The sequence below is a fragment of the Diadema setosum genome, chromosome 9, assembly GCF_964275005.1.
Source record: "Diadema setosum chromosome 9, eeDiaSeto1, whole genome shotgun sequence".
NCBI lineage: Eukaryota > Metazoa > Echinodermata > Echinoidea > Diadematoida > Diadematidae > Diadema > Diadema setosum.
Window position 1 is genome coordinate 36,778,770 of NC_092693.1, and position 24,629 is coordinate 36,803,398.

Consider the following 24,629-nt stretch of genomic DNA (forward strand, 5'->3'; position numbering starts at 1 on the left):
GGAGTATGCACTCATTCAAAAAATGAGGCGATTGACCTCTCATAGTCCATGTTTGCACGTTGATATGTCAATAGCTGCTGTGCGTTCAACGGCACGCCTAATTAAATACGATCTAGTTCATCATGTGCTTTTATTCACAGAAGTGCAAAGTCAGTGAACCTCATAGGAATATTACCGTGTACGCAAAGCCCACCGGTGGTACGTACATCTACATCACTGCGTACGCCCGGCGTCAACTTGGCTCCGCGCGCGGACGGAGCCCTATGTACAGCAATGCAGGCGAGCCTTCTCTCGCGCACTCCTCTACCCAACCCCTGCGGTCACTGACCCATTCGAAGAGCTGCCAGGCACACAAGATCTCTCCGCGGCGCGGGCCATGACCAACAGCGCCTTGTGGGCGTATACACACAGCAGCGCTGAGAGGACCTGCCGGGCTACAACCTCGCTGTATACACACCATGTACACAGGGGATGTACATTGAGGTCAATCGCTTCTTGCGGTTGCCGATGTGAGATTATTTTTTCCCCCTCATTCGCGCGTCGTTGAGTACGGTATAAAACTCGCATACGAACTCTTCGCTTCGCCAGTTTGTGCCCCTGAGTAGCTCGACACGAAGCTCCAGCGAGCTGTGGTACTCCGCTCCTATTCAGTAAATCCATACCCGGCTAGATGAATAAAGTCATCCAAGTGTCACGGCAGTGCATAGTATTTTCTCCAGGTGCACCAGGAACTATGAAATCTCTCCACGTCTTTGGCTGTCGCTAAACCGGGATCATAACTATCTTTTGTTTTTTTGCCATCTTAAAAACACAAAAGGCAAAAAATTCGTCGTAAGCTCAGTCAAGCGACCGACACCATCATCCTGTCTTCAAGGCGTCAAGGAGTGACTGCATCTCACACCTTCTCCATCGCGTTTATTTCCACTGGATATTTCCCTGCAGTTTTTAAAGGTAAGGTTCAGGCACCTGCTTCTTTTTCTTTTTCTTTTTTAATGCCGCTCTACCACGTCTTTTGTTTACATTTGACTTTGCTATAGACTTTGAACCCTCTTCATCTTCAAGTCATTGCTAATTTTGAGTTGGTAAAAATATCGCGTTCCATGCACATGTTGACCATTGTCCTTATCCCGATTGTGAATGTTTATCTGCATGGCCCGAACTCTCACCTCCCTGCTCTAACCAAGGAGGTACTAGTACCTCCTTGCTCTAACTAAGCGATTCTGCTTTATCGCGTGTGTGTTGCGTATAACTATGATTTCTCGATACTTACTTTTTCCAATAGTAGTCAAATAGAGGCAAGCAGGTGGTACTGTTTGATCGAAAAAGTTTTAAACCCGATATCAGAAATCCTCTACTCATCGAGAGGGAAAGAGTTGTGTGCTGATGTTTCTATTAATAGTTTAGGGTCCGGGTAAGTTTTGTGTGTTTTTGTTCGTTTGTTTGTTTGCTTGTTTTTCGCTATTTTCACACCATGACACTGTATCAAGTTGACTTCGAGAGTCTGACGAATAGAACGGGTCTGCAGACTTATGAATGAACAATAACATCATGAACTGATTTTATTTGCACGTGTATTGTGGTTACTTATATCGCTATTTTGTGAAAATATGGGAAATTTAAGGGCCTATTATTATTATCATACATGTATATATCCATAACTTTCTCATCGTATACAGGTCCATTTTTTAGACTCCCTCCGATTCAGTTTTGTTTGAGTGCATATTCATCAATAAAACCAACCTAGCTGATGGCCATGGGAAACTGCATGTCAACTCCTGTGCGTTGGCATGCAGGTATAAGAACGTTTCGGAGTGCCTTTATTAATGTCAAAATATGAAGAGAAATTAAAAAGAATTGAATACTTTTATTTTTCTGTAATATAATGAAAGAGCACGTCGCCTTATTGAACCTTCAGTTATGATAAGAAGTCGAACGAATGCGTATCATAACGTTTTATTTATCAATTTTTTTTTTCAAAGGACAGAGTTTGCGACATTCTCTTCACATAAATTCTTTGCAAGGTTGTCGTGTGTGACACCATGGTTTTCACATCCTGCGATTGCGTCACAGAAACTACAAAAATTCACAACTTTTGAACGGATTGCTCGATTATCCACAAATTTAATTGATGCAGTTTACCAATATCGCTGCATTCACACAATCCACATCCTTTATTTGACGGCAAATTTATCTTTAAGAGAACGGTTAGAAGAAGAATTAAAAATAAATAATGATGAAAAATGGAAGAGAATTCAGGTGACGAGGTATCAGGGGGGGGGGGGAAGACTTCTGAGAGCAATGCGATCTCATAACTTAATCCTGATAATATTTGGCTTTAATAAAACTTACGATGCTGCACGCAGATGCCCTCTAATCACTACCCGACTGTCCTCACCGCGAGATTGAAGACGGACTGTCCTTTGGCTAATATAATTTAGTTATACACTAAGAAAGGACGAAGTGATAGGGACCAAGTGAGAGGAAAACTGTGATGGCAATAAAGAGAGCTGAAGAGCGAAATAGCCATAACTTATATACACCGAGGACAGTCAGAACGAGCAGGGACAGAAGACGACCTTTATGCGGAAAGAGGCCCGTATAAAAGACAAAATGTTATCAATTATTCATATTTTGATGGTGACTCTTTCGTAACAAACAGCAATGATAGGTACAAGAACTTTGCTCCTCCTGAGAGAATCAGACCCCGGGAGTGGATGACGAGAAAAGAAGCTTGACTCCAGTCTGAATTGCGCAATAATGATGATGATAATAATGATAATAATTAACAATGGTAGTGATGATGATGATGATAATATTAATAATGATAATAATTAACAATGGTAATGATGATGATGATGATAATAATAATAATGATAATAACAATAATAATAATGATAATTATTATTATTATTATTATTATCGTGAATTTATGTTGCACAATTTCTATAAGAATACTGCGCATAACAATATATAGGCCTAATTAAAAGAAAGAATAAATAACCCAAACTATTCATGCTTTCGATTGTCATCAAGGTTCAGGAACCAAGTTCCAGCAACAACAACAACAACAACAACAACAACAACAACAACAACAACAAAAAAGAGACAACAATGACTCGTAATATTAAAATCTCTCCTATCGATTGTCATCAAGGTTCAGGAACCAAGTTCCAGCAACAACAACAACAACAACAACAACAACAACAACAAAGAGACAACAATGACTCGTAATATTAAAATCTCTCCTATCATAAGATGATGAACCTGCGTTTCTACTCTCTCCGAAAGCGCAATTTTAGTAATGATCTCTCAGCTCGAAAGAATGTCGTACATGTTGTAGTATCAGGTATAGTGGAGATCGGACAATGTTGAATGCAGATACTTTGCTCCCCTCTGAACCAAACAGTTATCCTGTAAGAATGCAATATGATTTGTTTCTTTTCTATTTTGTTTTACAAGAGGCAATAATATTGATTAATGTATGATAAATATGCTGCAAGATGCGACCATCAAGACATAATCTACCAAAGTTGCTTCGCAACCTCTGCCTTTTCTGCGAATGACCAGACCATGCCCTGTATCTAGTAACTCTGATGTGGGCTCTCATGTCATGGATAGGCTGTGATTTTTCACTTTCTTTACCCTTCACTTTCTCAGGCTCCCTTGGTCATGACTTCTCTTTCTCTGTTACACACACACACACCTCCGAAATCCCACCCACGTTCATGCGAAAATAGCAATTGAGATTGTAAGAGAGAAACGCACGTGTCAAATTTGGGCGCTGATTTCTTCTGAGTAAGATGGACAGTTCTGAAAGTTTTCGGTTCTTATTCGATTTTCTTCGAGCGTTTCAGGGTCGTCCCTTAGCCTCTGGGTTTCGTTTCTCATTAGCATACAACGACACAACCATGGAAAAGAGATTATGATGCTTCTACCACACGAATTCGCCAATTTGTGTTCAAATGAGATTGATTATCTGTAGAGAAACCCCCCCCCCCCATGTCATGTTCTGCAAACGAATGCCAAATCCATGTGGCGTTTGCCACATGGAGCGAAGAGTGACGCGCGCATTTTATTTTGCGATCAATAATATCATGGTAATTCTTGGCTATTTTCTCGATTGAAGTTGCGCTCGGGCGCGCGAGGCAAAGGTAGAGGCCGACTGCTTCGCCAAGTTTTATGTACTGTATATAATGTGCTAAAATTGCTCTCTGTTTTGTGTTATAGCCGATGTTTGATTCTCTGTGTCGTTTCGAGTACTGTTTGAAGTCAGGGACATTGCAGCGTCTGGAAGAATGCAAATGTATGTAACATAAAATGTTTCATATTAATGTCACGATGGAAGAGATGGAATGTGGTCCATGAACGCTGACTTCCTGCTATCCCTACACCCTTGCCAAGACGTACTTCATAATCTCGATTACAATACTCGGCGCGCTCAGGAGAAAAAATAAAACAGGCCCCCAGGTAAATGAAAGCGGGAATTTTAGTGTGGGTTGCGAAAGGTGAACTATTTATCATGTGCCATTTCTGGTGGACTATTGGGATAATACAAAAATAATCCCTCAAGGCAGAATAGGGAAGGAACCTCCATGTTCAATAGCATTTCGTCGTGCGTTGACTGTGAAGCGTAAGCCGTGTTGTACACCTGTGATCCCGACGAACGTGTTGACCGAACTGGCTGCACAATGGGGGTACAATAGGGCAGCACCGCACAAAACGCACCGGCACAATGTACGTTTCAAAGACCCCCTTCCAGAGAATTTGGTGGCGGGGGGGGGGGGGGGGGGAAGAAGCGAGGAGGGGGTTTGAGGGTGATGCATCATATTTGTACACTCTGGTTTCAAGCAACGCCCCGTTTCCCGACACTGGAGCAAGCGACCCTTCGCCAGTGTTCTCTCTGGCCTGAGATGAAAGGTATTCAACAATGAGCATACTGAAGTAGCGCTGCTCTGTTATGCGAAGGAGAGGTGTGTTTGATGAATGAAATAGACTGCTCGAGGGCCAACGTCGGGATGTTGAATAGAGAAAGTATTGGCCGCCCGGAGGTATGTCAGCCAGCCACAAGACTCATAATATCGTGGAGACATTTTGTTTTGTTGCCTTTTGCTTTGAGTTTTCTTTTCCAACTGTCTCTTTTTCCTGGTATAGAACTGGCGCCGTTTCTACAGACAAGCATTGAAATCATATTTGTGCCCCAACGTCAATAGTGTAACATTAGTGACGATTTTCAAAGCTGCTGCGTGCCTCATTTGATAACATACGGTTGTGACACATCCTTGCTAGAGTCTTCCATCATTTTCTTCCTGCTAAATCGGTCAAGAAATTAGTGAAGTTTGTGAAAAAAGAACCACATTTGGGACTTCATAAAAATATGTCTTCCCATCACTCATATTGGTATGCCGAATTCCCGTAAGAATTAAACCAGCAATAACTGTCCTAATGCAATAACTGATGTATGGCCCCGTTTCAAACGCACCCTAACAGCAATATATAGCAACTAGCAATGATGGCAGATCAGTAACCATGGTAACAGGCGATAATCAGTCAACAGCGAGCATAATATTTCCTTTGGGTATTTTGATCGCCTTTCTCGCATCGCTTTCATGAACAAATGACTGCCAGGTATTGAATGATCTTCATTAACCAGAGCCGAACACGTATTTCAAGTAAGAGTATACTCTGTCAAACAAATAGATTTATTATAGCCTTTGCCGATCATTGTAAGATGTTGACGTAGTGTAAGCAACCATGTACAGTGTACCCCAGTTCGGTTTTTGACACGCCACGTTGTCCACGTTTTACACAAGAGTTTAGAGAGCAAACTAGAGGTAAGATGCAAACTTGTACATTCCTTTTCTTCACGGGAGGGCGCTTTCTACGCGATAGTCATCAATAAACATTGCGCGTCATCTTCGCAGTTATCATCTCAATGTAAAATGATCTGGCCTTTTCAAAGGAGAACTGCTGTGAATCGGTGCTGGATCTCTGTCCCTTTCATCGACTATCTCGGAACTTATTCATTAAAAAGCACAATAATGGTCTTATGAAAACTGTGCAGGAATGTGTTTACGATTGCAGGATATTTCCAGCAGAACCTCCGGATAAAACCCCGGCTCCATACCGTTCATTAAACATCTTTTATACCTCGAACAATTCTTGGGCCCTCCTCGGAACAATATCCGCCCTCTCCCTTCCCCCCTAGGCACAATCGCTGAATTTATGGAGGAGTCCAACGAGAAACAGCACCGGTGATAAATTACTGCTCTGAATAGACTGCCAACGACAATTGTGCATGGTCGCTCCAATAAAAAGATAATTTTGATAGGTGAGCTAACCCAAGCTGAATGGACTAAAAAGAACTCGAGTGAAAATCCGCGATTGCCAAAAAGTATTGATTGATCTACCGATAATTGACTGATAAAGCGGTTGCCCTACAAATGTGAAGTAAAAGAAAGTCCAAAGTTCGTTTCATATATTCCTTTTGCACACGCACACACATTCACCACCCACGCACACACACAAGACACGCCACACACAGCCAATGGTGTACAAAGTGAAAAATGTTAATATGGACTAAAAAGCAATGAGAATATTAGTCACATGTCGTATTTAGTGTAACCAAGGTATGATATGATAGATATGTTTCACGAATTGCGGTCACATATTCAAGTGCGAGGCCCTGCATTGCAAGTTTCATACTGTCATCGTTTGTGATGAGAATATGACCCTTCACTCCATACAAGTGCCTGCTTGACTGACGACACACTATATGAACACGCTCCCATCACTGGATACTGGGAACTGTTTGAAATACATACACAAATACACTCACAGTTTTAAACTGTTCTGATTGCGCTTGTGAAGAGTCAGATACAGCAATTTGAGGTGACTAAAGTAGAATTTTTAACTGGAATGATCACGTGAACAAAGAGCGAAAACAAACAAACATAGCCCAACACATGACACGCAGGAGGACGGTCGAAACGTCTGCGTTCATGAACATTACCTTCGTCTCCTCCCTTGCCTCCCATCAGGTGAGTTGGTACCCCCGTTGAAAACCTTCAGCACCTGCTCAAGAATTATGTTTGGCAGAAATGGAAGGTGAGGGCGCACTGTATTCACCAAGCTGTTGTCATCGCTTTCCAATCAAGGGGACGGCTTAGAGCTGGACAGAGGTTGACATTCAAGGCCACGGAGACTGAATTACTATGTGTTGTTGCACCGCCCGTTGGCTGGGCCATTTTCCTTCTTTCACCGAGATCGGCCAAGTGTTTGTATCACAACGTAGGAGATGGACCAGCGAAATCTCCGTATCGAGAATGTGAATCTATAACCCTTCGCTCACCCCTTTACGGTCAGATGGGTATATCAATACTATCGTTTTAAGTTATAGACTGAGCAGATTAATCACAGTCACAATTAACTGATTTCATTTCATTTCAGCATTCAGTTTCGATGATGTTGGCTTCTTTGAATTACAACAAACGGATTTACCCGTCTTTATACGAATTCGTCACCTGAAGGCTAATTACTGCCAGAACGAAAAGCTCCGAGCCCACTTCCTGCAAATCATCGACAATATCCATTTATCCTATGTTTGAAAGAGAAATGGTTGTGATTAATATCGCTGGGTATATAGCTGGGCCTGTCCGAATATTAAAAACAACAACAACAACAAAACATAACTTTTGTGACACCTCGCAATTTTTGTTCAATCAGCAACTGGTGTCCCGGAATTAACCTGTAATTCTCACCTTCCATAAACTGCAAAAACACGGTCAAGCTGTTCAAAAGGTCCCATATAGTGCCCTCGGAGTACAAAGTTACTATTAAAGGTTTGTCGCGGGAGCCATTTTCTACTTTGCTTACTCAGCGGAAAATACTGGATTTGCGCCCCGGCGTATTCATTGGCGATAAGAAATATGAGCAAAAAGATCTCACGTGCGAAAAATTGCCGCATAAGACAAACGTTGTACCTGCGATTGTTTTCTAGAGTTGTTATCACTCTGCATGTCCTTTCTCCCTCGTTTAATTAGAAGAGAAGAAAATAATAATAAGCTCAAAGGGCATCGCAGTCATAGAGAGTAGTCACGTCATATTTCGTCTGCTCGGGCCAAAGGAAAAGGGAATACTTATATAGGACGGATGGCGTATGTAGCTTGTTCTGTCAGTTTCTTCCTTATATGAGAGTAAGTGGTTACTACGTACAAAGTGACCGGAGTCCAAATTTTGTGACAGTCGTGATGGCGTCGTTTTGATCTGCTGTTTTGTACATTGATTGCTTAGTACGATTACCCTTGGCTGGCACGAATTAATTATGAATTAATTATGAATTATAGAAATGATTGATTCTTACAAGCTATTGCATAAACATATTTTGATATTTTACGAATCTAATTTTACCGTTCTATCCACTTGCTACTGTTAAACTAATCGGGAAACTTCAGGGGAGTGAAGGATTGGACATGCGATATGATAGCCAATACTTGTTAGGAGAAACGTGGAGCGCTATAGCCGGATTTTATGGATTGCAATATTTCATTTCGAATATGAAGCGAAAACTTAATGTTCCAGAACTACGTCAAAAAGTGATGAAGTGCGGTATCAGGTAGATTTGATTCGAAAAACGTCGGTGTAGGTGGGCAACGTTGAAACCGTTAGCCGGCATTGCATGGGCAGCATGGTGCACGATTATGATTAAGCCGTGATGTATGGGTATATTCATGAGTGGTGGTTGCTCAGTGTGATTATTGTAAGCGACGCTTTGATGCGTTGATGTGTTGATGCGCGCATCCGCAACGATAAATGTGAACGGGAAGTTTTCTTTAGCTATCGTTTCTCCCCACACCGTTCCCGTGCTAACTCTTCGATGTGAACGGAAACGAATCTGTGGGGCATGAGGAGCGTTGGGCGCAACCACAAGCATGCAGTAGGCCTACGCTGAGGACATGGCGGGCGGGCGATGGTTTTGCCCGAAAAGTGGATCATGCACCCTTCCACTTGACCTTCCACCTGTTCCTATCCATTTTTGCTTTGCAAAGAGACACCTGCACGCTCTCAAGTTACAAATCATCGCATCGTTTCTCCCCGAACGCTCACGTACATTTCATTCAGAAAGTAGAAAATGTAGTCGATGTTTTCCCAACTTAAAACTTTGATTACAGGCTGTGAAACAGTTGATAACGACTATGTCAAGGTGAAAGTGACAAACTTGTTTTTATGATTGCTATACGAGAATAATATCAACTGGGAGAGCTCCCTTTATATAGTCATCTGGCGAGGTAAGGTTGCCAGGCTATTTCCCTAACGAGCCCCATGACAGCTTGTAAACCTAATATGCTGCCGATATGTGACCGGAAGAGGCGACAGTGAGGTGTATCATGATTCAGATTCAGAATGTCATTATCATGACCATCGATATTGCTTTTTCACACTGTCATACACACACAAAAGGAAAATAAAGTTTGTCGTCGAGTGGAGTGCTATGACTATTAGTAAATATTACTAATAAAAAGGTGATTCGGTTCCGGTGTAACCGAGGCTAAACCGCCTTTACTAGAAGGGACGGACTGATTACATACAACATTGCTCAGTAAGACTCGGGAATCGAACCCGGGTCCTGTCAATTGTAAGGCAGACGTGCTATCGACTTTGTACTCTACCGACTTTGTACTTTACACGACTACCGACGTGTATACCGACGTTATACACTTTGCTGATGACACCAGTGTTTTTCTTGCCCATAATGATATCGATGTTTTGTTCAACAAGTTAATACAGAATTGAAAAAAAAGTGACCAATTGGGTCAGAGCTAACAAGTTATCATTGAAAGTTCAAAAAACAAAATAGATATTCAATGAAATCGTAGTAGGATACCATCACACCTTGTTAATGTTATACCTGTCTCAAAGGTCCTTTGTAGCAGAATATGGCTTGATAACGCAACTTCTTACGAAAGTACGTGTAGGCCGTAGACGTGTACTGTAGTATACTCTGAGGTACGGGCATACTTGAGTGAGAACATACATTTTTTTCCAGCAGAAAGTTTGACAACAAAAAATGATGCAGTGCTCGCAAGCGCGCGGGCGCGCGAGAAGTGTCATGCTTATAAAACAAATTAAACTAGATAATGGCAGTGAAGTGTTCACGACCCTACCCTTCCTCCCCCATGCCCCCTCTATGGCTTCCTCCGCCTCTACTGTTCCCCAAGAGTATTTTAGCTACTGGAGCCAGTTTGGTTGTTGAAAGGACAGGGAGGGTGATAGATAGGATTCACGGGAACGGCACGCAATGGCGCCCAGTTATCCAGGGGGTATGCGAGGTATCTTGTGTCCGTCTGAAACGGATACGCAACGCGGTTATATAATCTTTGTACGGTGACCGGACAAGAGTTCAACTGTAGTGTACATAATTATTTATAACTGATGGCCTATAAGTATGAATTAATTTGAAGGTATAATGTTATACCATGCCATAATAAGAAATCATCAATGTTTATACTGATTTATTCTTCTGCCAGCAATTGTATAGGCCTACTTTTGACTTACCTCGACTTTATAAATAAAGATAGAAATATGAATATAATAGATACACATAATTTACTTATTGACACTTTATCACGCCATTTATCTAATTTCTTTCACTGATTTCCATAACGCGTAAAGTGTATTGATATATAAGCCTAATTAAAGACACTGATATTCATAATAGATTAAGGGTCTTTCTTGTATCGTTTTTCATGTACAATGAAAATTCTGTCAAAATTGAAGGAATTAAAAATGAGTACAAAATGAGATGATTTTCTTTTCCGCAAAGGAAACCTGAACGTCCTCCCCATACAGATAAAACGACGATGGGACACGAATGAATATTCCTCACTTCTTTTTTCATCAAATCGCTAGATAAATAAAACATATCACTATCACGTTGCCTTCCGGTTGTGACTGTTGCTCAATGAGATATGAATCATGATTGACATATAATTTGTCAGTACACAGCAAAACTGTTTTTTTTTTTTAATCAGATATTCCAATCGAGCTAATTGATATCATATTAAGTGTCACCATTTCTGGCTTACGATGAAATTACCCCAATTATTTTTTACCTCACGGATGGCGGACAGGATGATTAAAGCATTAAGCACATGACTTTAGCGTTTCAGTTTAGCACAGACGGAAAAAAACCCCAGGATTTCTGTAGTAAGAATAATAAAGAAAATCGAAAAAAAAATCTACCATTGACGGCAAGGATATCCAACAACTATTACTCTATAGCCGTTGATATCGTTCAACCTGTTCAAACGCAACGTGTAATACTAGAGATTGTAATTTGTCATCACTGACAAATTAAGGTGATCCGACTTTTTTTAATCAATGATTCGAGTCCTGATAGTGCAAAGTCTCAGCTACAACATATTAAAATTTGAGAGAAATTCACTGAAGCATAAGTAAGATAGTGCTCGATAAAGAGAGTCATGTCAATTTTCACATCTAAAAATTCCCTCCCATAGAGATAACACGTCATAGCGAAAATAGAAAAAGAAGTACCTATGACCTTTGACCCCACTTTGCACAGACAAGATGGCATCTGAGCAAAAAGTGGTTATTTTATGAAATGATCCCTGTAACATGGTCTTTACGTGTGCAAAATATGGGAAAGATAGGACATGTATTCACCAAGATACAGGATGAAACATCTATGACCTTTGACCCTAATTTGCATACCCAAGATGGCGTCTGATCAAGTAGTTGTTATCTTATGAAATAATGTTCGTGACATGAACTAAACATGTGCAAAATATGGTGGTGATAGGGTATGCTTTTCTTGCGTTATTCACATAACGTTGCAAAAAGAAAGAAATATTTCAATACATCGAAGATAAACTTTAATTTCAACCAAGTTTTTTGACGTGATCCCGACATCGTATGAAAAAACAAAGGGCACATTCTCGATAGCCCAAAGTCTCAGCTACAACATATCAAAATCTGGGAGAAATCCACCTAAGGGTAAGTGAGCTAGTGCTCGATAAAGACAATCATGTCAATTTTCACATTAAAAAAAAATCCCTCCCATAGAGATAACACGTCATAACGAAAATACAGAAAGAAGTACATATGACCTTTGACCCAAATTTGCACAGACAAGATGGCATCTGAGCTAAAAGTGGTTATTTTGTGAAATGATCCTTGTAATATGGTCTTTGTGTGTGCAAAAAATGGGAAAGATAGGACATATATTCACCAAGATAGAGGATGAAACATTTATGACCTTTGACCCTAATTTACATACCGAAGATGGTGTCCGATCAAGTAGTTGTTATTTTATGAAATAATGTACGTGACATGAACTAAACATGCGCAAAATATGGAAGTGATAGAGGCTGTTTTTCTTGAGTTATTGCAAAGAAAGTTGCAGAAAGAAAGAAATATGTCAATACATCGAAGATAAGTTTGAATTTCAACCAAAATTTTTGACGTGATCCTGACATCATATGAAAAAACGAAGGGCACATTACCGGTAGCGTAAAGTCTCAGCTACAACATATTAAAATCTGGGAGAAATTCACCAAAGAATGAGTGAGCTAGTGCTCGAGAAAGATAGTCATGTCAATTTTCATTTCCAGAAAAACTGCACTCCCATAGAGATAACACGTAAACTGGTCATATTTGACAAGATTACTTTCAATCCATTTTTACGAGGTGATACCTTCATCCAATCAAAATGTTGCTATCTTATGTTTGAAAGAACATTAAATGAGCTACAACATACTGAAATCTGGACGAACATCAAACAAGGATTAGTGAGATACGCTCGAATGAACTTGAAATTTGATGACGTCATATTGAAAATTTACCTTTTTTACTTTATTAACAAAATTTGATATCTTTTAATCATTTTGCCAGCATTGCCACCCCATGAAATGACATGTACAACTCATCAGCTTTCAAAATATGTAAAGAAAATGGGGGGTCACCGTCCATCCTGACGAGTAAAATCGGATTTAAAATTGGCGGTTTTTTGGCATAGTTGCACTGTATATCGCCATTGACGCGCGCGCGGAATTTCAACTTTGACGGGCCCGTACGACGTCATATTGAGTCGGATTGACTTGAAACCTGGTAGAAATATTCCTTGACATTTTAGACATCCGATCCGTGTGAAAAAACGGGAAATGTCTATTGCATATGAGCTGTGCGTGCGTATATGTGCGCGCGCGTACGCGTTCGTCGATTTTTTTTGAAATACTTTAAATGACCTGAAACGTGTGCAAAACAATTTTGAGCTTGATTAGAGCATGTTAAAATTTCAACGCGCGCGTACGCGCTCGTTTACTATGAACGTGATCACATCCAATGAAATTTATGAATAGAACTTGACTTGAAGTATATGATATGTAAATTTCATCGAGAAATTCCATTCCATTAATGAGATATGAATGTAAACGTGATTTCAGATAATGACGTCATAATGACGTCACAGTTGACTGATCACAATGCTGCACTAGATCTGTCGTCCTTATGACATGATACATACATGGTATAAGTTTGAATGTGATAGGCGAAGGACTTTTTGAGTTAACCTCTGCACAACATTTGAGGAGATATAAAGAAAGAATCAGTACAGATACATAAGGTGATCCGAGAGGATACTCGGATCACCTAACTAGAGATTGTAATTTGTCATCACTGACAAATTAAGGTGATCCGATTTTTTTTTTAGGTGATCCGAGTATCCTCTCGGATCACCTTCTGTATCTGTACTGATTCTTTATTCTTCTTCTTTATTTCTTTATTTCTCCCCAAAAGTTGTGCAGAGGTCAGCTCAGAAAGTACTCTGCCTATCAATTTCAAAATTATACCATGTATGCATCATGTCCTAAAGACAACAAATCTAATGTATCATTGTGATCAGTCGACCGTGACGTCACTATGACGTCATTATATGAAAACACATTCTCAATCATATCTAATTAATGGAATGGAATTTTTCAATGAAATTTGCGTCACATATATTTCAAGTCATGCGCATTCTACTCATATTCTCAAAATTCATATTTTTTCTAAAAACGTGCGCGTACGCGCGCGTTGAAATATTTGCATGTTCAAATCGAGCTCAAAAATTTTTTGCACACGTTTCAGACCATTTGGAGCATTTTTTGAAAAATTGAAAAAATTGGACGGACGCGTACGCGCGCGCGCATATGCGCACGCACAGCTCAAATTTCATAGAAATTTCCCGTTTTTTCACACTTATCGGATGCCTGAAATGTCAAGGAATATTTCTGCCAAGTTTCAAGTCAATCCGATTCAATATGACGTCATACGGGCCCGTCAAAGTTGAAATTCCGCGCGCGCGTCAATGCCGATATACAGTTCAACTATGCCAAAAAACCGCCAATTTTAAATCTGATTTTACTCGTCGGGATGGACGATGACCCCCCATTCTCTTTACATATTCTGAAAGCTCATGAGTCGTACATGTCATTTCATGGGTTGCCGATGCTGGCAAAATGATTAAAAGGTATCAAATTTCACAATGAAATAAAAAAACTAAAATTTGAAAATGACGTCATCAAATTTCAAGTTCACTAGAGCGTATCTCACTTATCCTTTGCCGATTCACCCCCAGATTTCAGTATGTTGTAGCTTATTAAATGTACTTTCAAAGTTGCAATAACAATATTTTAATTGGATGATGGTATCACCTTGTAAAAATGGATTGAAAGTAATTTTGTCAAATTTGACCAGTTTACGTGTTATCTCTATGGGAGTGCAGTTTTTCTGGAAATGAAAACTGACATGACTATCTTTATCGAGCACTAGCTCACTTATGCTTCGGTGAATTTCTCCCATATTTTAGTATGTTGTAGCTGAGACTTTGGGCTATCGTAAGTGTGCCCTTTGTTTTTTCATACGGAGTCGGCATCACTTCCAAAAACTTGGTTGAAATTCAAGCTTATCTTCGATGTATTGAAATATTTCTTTCTTTCTGTAACTTTCTTTGCAATAACTCAAGAAAAACATATCCTATCACCACCATATTTTGCACATGTTTAGTTCATGTCACGTACATTATTTCACAAAATAACAACTACTTGATCAGACACCATCTTGGGTATGTAAATTAGGGTCAAAGGTCATAAATGTTTCATCCTGTATCTTGGTGAATACATGTCCTATCTTTCCCATATTTTGCACACGTAAAGACCATGTTACAAGGATTATTTCACAAATTTATCATTTTTGGCTCAGAGGCCATCTTGTCTGTGCAAAATGGGGTCAAAGATCATATGTACTTCTTCCTGTATCTTCGTTATGACGTGTTATCTCTATGGGAGGGAATTTTTCTAGATGTGAAAATTGACATGATTGTCTTTATCGACAACTAGCTCACTTACCCTTCAGTGAATTTCTCCCAGATTTTAATATGTTGTAGCTGAGACTTTGCGCTATCGTTACATACCCTTTGTTTTTTCATACGATGTCGGAATCACGTAAAAAATCTTGGTTGAAATTAAAGCTTATCTTCGATGTATTCAGATATTTCTTTCTTTCTGTAACTTTCTTTGCAATAACTCAAGAAAAACAGCCCCTATCACCTCCATATTTTGCACGTATTTAGTTCATGTCACGTACATTATTTCATAAAATTACAACTACTGATCGGACACCATCTTGGGTATGAAAATTAGGGTCAAATGTCATAAATGTTCCGTCTTGTATCTTGATGAATGCCTGCCCTATCTTTCCCATATTTTGCACACGTATAGACGATGTCGCGAGAATTATTTCACAAAATAATCACTTTTTCCTCAGATGCCATCTTGGGAGTGTAAAGGTGGGTCAAAGGTCATATGTATTTGTTGCTGTATCTTCGTTATCTAGTGTATACAGAATAGTACCAAAGATGGCAGACATGATTCCCTTTTCTAAATGAGAATCCAAACGTCACACGGCCAATGTCTCTAAACACAGCTGAAACCTGTATGGTCATGCCTATTGCGATCAGGACTCGAATCATTGATGAAAAAAAATCGGATCACCTTAATTTGTCAGTGATGACAAATTACAATCTCTAGTTTTTTTTAAATCAATGATTCAAGTCCTGATCGCAATAGGCATGGCCATGCAGGTTTCATCTGTGTTCGAGACATTGGCCGTGTGATGTTTGGATTCTCATTTAGAAAAGGGAGTCATATCTGCCATCTTTGGTACCAAATCTGTATACACTATAACGAAGATACAGCAACAAGTACATATGACCTTTGACCCCACTTTGCACAACCTAGATGGCATCTGAGCAAAAAGTGGTTATTTTGTGAAATGATTCTTGTAACATGATCTTTGCGTGTGCAAAATATGGGAAAGATAAGACATGTATTCACCAAGATACAGGATGAAACATTTGTGACCTTTGACCCTAATTTACATACCCAAGACGTTGTCCGATCAAGTATTTGTTATTTTATGAAATAATGTGCGTGACATGAACTAAACATGTGCAAAATATGGGGGTGATAGGGGCTGTTTTTCTTGAGTTATTGCAAAGAAAGTTGCAGAAACATAGAAATAGCTCAATACATCGAAGATAAGCTTTAATTTCAACCAAGTATTGTAACATGATCCCGACATCATATGAAAAAACAAAGGGCACGGAACGATAGCGCAAAATCTCAGTTACAACATATTAAAATCTGAGAAACATTCACCGAAGGGTAAGTGAGCTAGTGCTCGATAAAGACAATCATGTCAATTTTCACATCTAGAAAAATTCCCTCCCATAGAGATAACACGTCATAACGAAGAAACAAAAAGAAGTACATATGACCTTTTGACACCACTTTGCACAGACAAGATGGCATCTGAGCAAAGAGTGTTTTTTTTTTGTGAAATGATTCTTGTAACATGATCTTTGCGTGTGCAAAATATGGGAAAGACAGGACATGTATTCACCAATATACAGGATAAAACATTTATGACCTTTGACCCTAATTTACATACCCAAGATGGCGTCTGATCAAGTAGTTGTTGTTTTATGAAATAATGTTCGTGACATGAACTAAACATGTGCAAAATATGGTGGTGATAGGGTATGTTTTTCTTGAGTTATTGCACATAAAGTTGTAAAAAGAAAGAAATATTACAATACATCGAAGATAAGCTTTAATTTCAACCAAGTTTTTTCACGTGATCCCGACAACGTATGAAAAAACAAATGGCACACTTACGATAGCCCTACGTCTCAGCTACAACATATTAAAATCTTAGAGAAATTCACCGAAGCATAAGTGAGCTAGTGCTCGATAAAGATAGTCATGTCAATTTTCATTTCCATAAAAATTGCACTCCCATAGAGATTACACGTAAACTGGTCAAATTTGACAAGGTTACCTTCAATCCATTTTTTCGAAGTGATGTCGTCATCTAATCAAATTTGTGTAATTACATTTATGAAAGAGCATTTCATAAGCTACAACATATTGAAATTTAGGTGAAAATTGGCAAAGGATAAGTGAGATACGCTCGAGCAAACTTGAAATTTGATGACGTCATTTTGAAAATTTACTTTTTTTACTTTATTCAGAAATTTGATATCTTTCAATCATTTTTTCAGCATAGCCAGCCCATGAAATGACATGTACAACTCATCAGCTTTCAGAATATGTCAAGAAAATGGGGGGTCACCGTCCATCCTGACGAGTAAAATCCGATTTAAAATTGGCGGTTTTTTGGCATAGTTGCACTGTGTATCCCCATTGACGCACGCGCGGAATTTTGAATTTGACGGGTCTGTATGACGTCATATTGAATCGGATCGACTTGAAACTTGGCATAAATATTCCTTGACGTTTCGGACATCCGATCCGTGTGAAAAAATTGAAAATTTCTATTTCATATGAGCTGTGCGTGCGAATATGTGCGCGCGCGTACGCGTCCGTCCAATTTTTTCAATTTTTCAAAAAATGCTCCAAATGGTCTGAAACGTGTGCAAAAAAGTTTTGAGCTCGATTTGAGCATACAAATATTTTAACGCGCGCGTACGCGCGCGTTTTGAGATTAAAATGAATTTTGAGAATATGAGTAGAATTCGCATGACTTGAAATATATGTGACGTAAATTTCACTGAAATATTCTATTCCATTAATGAGATATGCCTGAAAATGTGTTTTCATATAATGACGTCATAGTGACGTCACGGTCGACTGATCACTATGATTTTACTTGCGCTGTCGTCTTTGCGACATGATACATATATGGTATAAGTTTGACATTGAGAGGCAATGCACTTTCTGAGCTAACCTCTGCACAACTTTTGAGGAGAAATAAAGAAAGAAACAAAGAAAGAAGAAAGATTCAGTACAGATACAGAAGGTGATCCGAGAGGATACTCGGATCACCTAATTATTGTCAACTCAATAAAAAAGTGCAGGGCCGTTTGGTCCTATATTACGTGCAGACGCTGATAGAGAAACGCGCACAGGATCTTCCGAATTTAAAACAGGAAGTGTCACTGGTGTAGGGAAGGACTTCTGATTTTGGAATTGGAAGGGGTAGTGAAAGGTAGGTTCCATTTCGAAGTCTATGCAGGTTTTCCTCCCATGTAGTTTATTACCAATCTGTCTAATTTGGAGGGATGACGAGAGGAGTACGGCTATAAAAGCGTTCGCCAAGATCTCGGCACAGGTTTATTTTTAACGCCATATCGTTCAGTCCAATCAAAGACCGAATTATGTATTTCAGTTTGTAACGCCGTGGTCGCGTGTTTCCGTAGTAGGTATTTACCCAAGATCGAGACTGCCCTCGTCTCGGTGTTCCACTGCCTATGTATGTATATAATTATGATAGTATATGATGTTAGATTTGGGGAAGGAGAAAATGGTACGTAGCTTTGAAATTGCTATTCCTCTTATAATTGTTCCTTCTTGTGCACGAGTTGAAATAAGACGAAATGAAATACAATATGTAAAATGAAAATGAAATGAACAAAATGGTCTCCGCCGGAACTCGAACGTGAGTCTTTCGATATGGAACGCCAACGTACGCCTTAACAGCTCGACGACAGAGACTTCATAACGGTTTGTGTGTATAGTGTGTGTGCGTTGATGTGTACATACAAACAACATTGGAGACGTATAATCCTTACATGAGAGATTAGGAAAGTGAGCGATCGATCACATCTTGTGATCCACCCCTGCAGCTGAAAGTTTGGATATTGCATAATTATGAATCTGTTATTTTTCCTTATTATACAGTTAATCATCGACGAAGTCAGTAGTTCCTTCGCCATTTAAGGAGGTCTACGCTGACTTTAAATAGCCTCTCTTAGTACTGATTCCCAGCCTTGTAGCGCGTCCTTACGTCTGCATTTAGCCTTAGCCATAATTATAATCGTTAACGGCGTATGTCTATGTAGATCATGAAAATATCGGGATGTAACAACGGTAAAAGAATCATTTCTAGAATCTAAGAGTTCAAGAGTCGTGTAGTACTTCTCTTTGTCCCCCCTTCTCTCTCATAACAATCTCGTTTCGCCTAAACGATATACGATTCTGATGTAACGTTTTGAGATTTGAAGTTCTCCATTGATTAACTTGTCCAGTGAACCTCTTTGCAAAAAAAAAAAAAAAAATCCTACACGATGTTGTATTCTAATGTTGAACGTACTCGAATAAAGTCTTCATCTCGCGTAGAGCACGGACGTACATGTAGGTCCATGCGTAGAGCGAGGGGGAGCATGATGGGCAAACACGAGGCGAGACGAGGTGGAAACAGGTGGAAGAATTCCATGATGGAGCGTTTAGTTGTTGACCGGCAGTGCTACCCTTGACCAACAATGGAATTTCTTCTACTTTTTTGTTTGATAAATCCACAAATTACCCCCGAAAGTATCCCGCCGAACTGCTATGTGACTGCCCTACTGATATACATATACATCGTGTTAACATCAACTTGCAACCCAAACGTGTTTTTCTTTATGTCAGGGGAATAAAATATATTTAAAATATATATTTACAACCTTGCTGAAAGGTTGCCCGGCCTTCGTACTCTTACTGCTTGCACACTGTGAGACGCCTTAGCGAGATGAACTAAGCTAACGGCCAGTATCAGTAGGAATGCTGATTTACACTACGACCTACAATATTCTAGATAAGGAAGGAGTGAATTTAAATAAGGTGAAAATTGACTCCATGTTCTGACTTCGATTGAATGTAGTAGAGTTTAACACAGAACCGTAGATGTTTCCTAAACAGCAGATCTAAATTGGCACTGTTCCAGTTTTTCTTCTGAATCACGATAAACTCTCACGAGATGATATCATACTTATCACACTCAATATTCAAACTAGAGATTGTAATTTGTCATCACTGACAAATTAAGGTGATCCGATTTTTTTTTTTTTAATCAATGATTCGAGTCCTGATAGTGCAAAGTCTCAGCTACAACATATTAAAATCTGAGAGAAATTCACCGAAGCATAAGTAAGATAGTGCTCGATAAAGAGAGTCATGTCAATTTTCACATCTAAAAAATTCCCTCCCATAGAGATAATACGTCATAGCGAAGACAGAAAAAGAAGTACATATGACCTTTGACCCCACTTTGCACAGACAAGATGGCATCTGAGCAAAAAGTGGTTATTTTATGAAATGATCCCTGTAACATGGTCTTTACGTGTGCAAAATATAGGGAAGATAGGATATGTATTCACCAAGATACAGGATGAAACATCTATGACCTTTGACCCTAATTTACATACCCAAGATGGCGTCTGATCAAGTAGTTGTTATTTTATGAAATAATGTACGTGACATGAACTAAACATGTGCAAAATATGGTGGCGATAGGGTATGTTTTTCTTGAGTTATTGTAAAGAAAGTAGCAGAAAGAAAGAAATATTTCAATACATCGCAGATAAGCTTTAATTTCAACCAAGTTTTTGGACGTGATGCCGACTCCGTATGAAAAAACGAGGGGCACACTAACGATAGCCCTACGTCTCAGCTACAACATATTAAAATCTTAGAGAAATTCGCCGAAGCATAAGAGAGCTAGTGCTCGATAAAGATAGTCATGTCAATTTTCATTTACATAAAAATTGCACTCCCATAGAGATTACACGTAAACTGGTCAAATTTGACAAGGTAACCTTCAATCCATTTTTTCGAGGTGATGTCGTCATGTAATCAAAATTGTGTAATTACATTCATGAAAGAGCATTTCATAAGCTACAACATATTGAAATTTGGGTGAAAATTGGCAAAGGATAAGTGAGATACGCTCGAGTGCACTTGAAATTTGATGACGTCATTTTGAAAATTTACTTTTTTTACTTTATTAAGAAATTTGATATCTTTTAATCATTTTGTCAGCATAGCCAACCCATGAAATGACATGTACAACTCATCATCTTTCAGAATGTGTCAAGAAAATGGGGGGTCACCGTCCATCCTGACAAGTAAAATCGGATTTAAAATTGGCGGTTTTTTTTTGCATAGTTGCACTGTGTATCCCCATTGACGCACGCGCGGAATTTTGAATTTGACGGGCCCGTATGACGTCATATTGAGTCGGATCGACTTGAAACTTGGTAGAAATAATCCTTGGCATTTCGGACATCCGATCCTTGTGAAAAAATGGAAAATTTCTATTTCATATTAGCTGTGCGTGCGAATATGTGCGCGCGCGTACGCGTCCGTCCGATTTTTTCAATTTTTCAAAAAATGCTCCAAATGGTCTGAAACGTGTGCAAAAAAAAATTGAGCTCGATTTGAGCATACAAATTTTTCAACGCGCGCGTACGCGCGCGTTTTGAAATAAAAATGAATTTTGAGAATATGAGTAGAATCCGCTTGACTTGAAATATATGTGACGTAAATTTCATTGAAATATTCCATTCCATTGATGAGATATGCATGAAAATGTGTTTTCATATAATGACGTCATAGTGACGTCACGGTCGACTGATCACTATGATTTTACTTGCGCTGTCGTCTTTGCGACATGACACATATATGGTATAAGTTTGACATTGAGAGGCAATGCACTTTCTGAGCTAACCTCTGCACAACTTTTGAGGAGAAATAAAGAAAGAAACAAAGAAAGAAGAACTAGAACCGGAATTTGTCAACACTGACAAATTAGGTGATCCGATCTCTTCGAAAATCAATGATTTGAGTCCTGATCCAAATATTCATGACCATACAGGTTTCATCTGTGTTGACGGGACATTGGCCGTGTGATGTTTGGATTCTCATTTAGAAAAGGGTGTGAGACCTGCCATCTTTGGTACCGAATTCCGTATACACTAACGGAAATACAGAATGAAGTATATTTGACCTTTGACCTCACTTTGCACACCCAAGATGGTGTCTAAGCAAAAAGTGATTATTTTCTGAAATGATTGTTGTAACATGGTCTTTGCGTGTGCAAAATATGGGAAAGATAGGACATGTATTCACCAAGATACAGGATGAAACATTTATGACCTTTGACCCTAATTTACATACCCAAGATGGTGTCCAATCAAGTAGTTGTTATTTTACGAAATAATGTACGTGACATGTACCAAACATGTGCAAAATATGGGATTGATAGCCATTGTTGTTGTTCATCTATTGCACAGAAAGTAGAAAGAAAGAAAAATAAAGAAAAAATTATGTTATTTTATAGAAATTTGAAGGAGAAGCATAAAAAAATCAGAAAAAGATAAAGTAAGGAAAGGGAGATTAAGATTAACTAAGGAAAAAGAAGAAAAAAGTGTTTAAAAAAATTTAAAAAAATATTGGCAGGGGTGAGCCTCGAACCAGGGACCTTAGGATTACGAGTCGGATGCGCTACGCAATGACCTATTTCATTCTCCATAGGCCCTGTGTATTAAGCAAAATGACGCTGCATCGAAGCCTCGTGCCATTTTCAACCAAGTTTTTCGACGTGATGCCGACATCGTATGAAAAAATGGAGGGCACACTTACGATAGGCCAACGTCTCAGCTACAACATACTAAAATCTGGGAAAAATTCACCGAAGCATAAGTGAGCTAGTGCTCGAAAAAGAGAGTCATGTCAATTTTCACTGCCAGAAAAACTGCTCTCCCATAGAGATAACACGTAAACTGGTCAAATTTGACAATATTACTTTCAATCCATTTTTACGAGGTGATGCCGTCATCCAATCAAAATGTTGTAATTATATTAATGAAAGATCATATAATAAACTACAACATACTGAAATCTGGGTGTAAATTGGCTAAGGATAAGTGAGATACGCTTGAGTGAACTTGAAATTTGATGACGTCATTTTGAAAATTTACTTTTTTTACTTTATTAAGATATTTGATATCTTTTAATCATTTTGCCAGCATCGCCAACCTCTGAAATAACATGTCCAACTCATCAGCTTTTAGAATACGTAAAGAAAATGGGGGGTTACCGTCCATCCTGACGATTAAAATCGGATTTAAAATTGGCGTTTTTTTGGCATCGTTGCACTGTATATCGCCATTGACGCGCGCGCGGAATTTTAACTTTAACGGGCCCGTATGACGTCATATTGAGTCGGATTGACTTGAAACTTGGTAGAAATATTCCTTGACATTTTAGGCATCCGATAAATGTAAAAAAACGGGAAATTTCCATTGCATATGAGCTGTGCGTGCGAATATGTGCGCGCGCGTACGCGTCCGTCCAATTTTTTCAATTTTTCAAAAAATGCTCCAAATGGTCTGAAACGTGTGCAAAAAAAATTTGAGCTCGATTTGAGTATACAAATATTTCAACGCGCGCGTACGCGCACGTCTTAAGGTATAGATGAATTTTGAGAATATGAGTAGAATGCGCTTGACTTGAAATATATGTGACGTAAATTTCATTGAAAAATTCCATTCCATTAATGAGATATGATTGAGAATGTGTTTTCATATAATGACGTCATAGTGACGTCACGGTCGACTGATCACTTTGATTTTAGTTCGATTGCCGTCTTTGGGAGACGATACATGTATGGTATAAGTTTGAAATTGATAGGAAGAAGACTTTCGGAGCTAATCGATGCACAACTTTTGGGGAGAAATAAAAAGAAGAAGAAAGAATCCGTACAGAAACAGAAGGTGATCCGAGAGGATGCTCGGATCACCTAATAAAGAATCAGTACAGATACAGAAGGTGATCCGAGAGGATACTCGGATCACCTAATTAGATGATCATATATTCAAATTAGGTGATGTCACAATGACATTGTCTCACATTGACCATCATCCAGATTTTAACTGAATTTCCCTGTTTGAAAGGGATTTATATAAACAACGCACATCATATCCCTCTCTTCAGATAATAACTTGGGAAGGATGACTCTTTATAGAGGGGGGATTCTGTCTAATAGCTGTATCATCACCCCGATAGGCCTATGTACAATCGATCGGACAGTCGTTACGTAAGGCGATATGGCATCGTCACCTCATGTAATATGCAAATGAGACTGCGACCGATATTGTTGCTTGAATTCAATTACGTGAATCTTCCAGAATTTCCCAATATTTTGGTCCGATTGTAATGGTGATGAAAACCGTCACCGCTGTGCTTGTTCGCTTTTACACTTTATCAAAGTAAACTTGAACATGGAGATTTTGA

At 39.1% G+C, this 24,629-nt stretch overlaps 1 protein-coding gene across 1 annotated transcript in view; it reads left to right on the top strand.

Annotated features, from left to right (window-relative positions):
• The first annotated feature begins 603 nt into the window (after positions 1-603).
• Positions 604-24,629, top strand: part of LOC140232478 (cytochrome P450 10-like) — a 68,432-nt gene continuing 44,406 nt past the window's right edge. The window contains exon 1 of the mRNA XM_072312571.1: positions 604-951. The gene's annotated coding sequence lies outside the window, so the exon portion shown is untranslated. The remainder of the gene's footprint in view (positions 952-24,629) is intronic.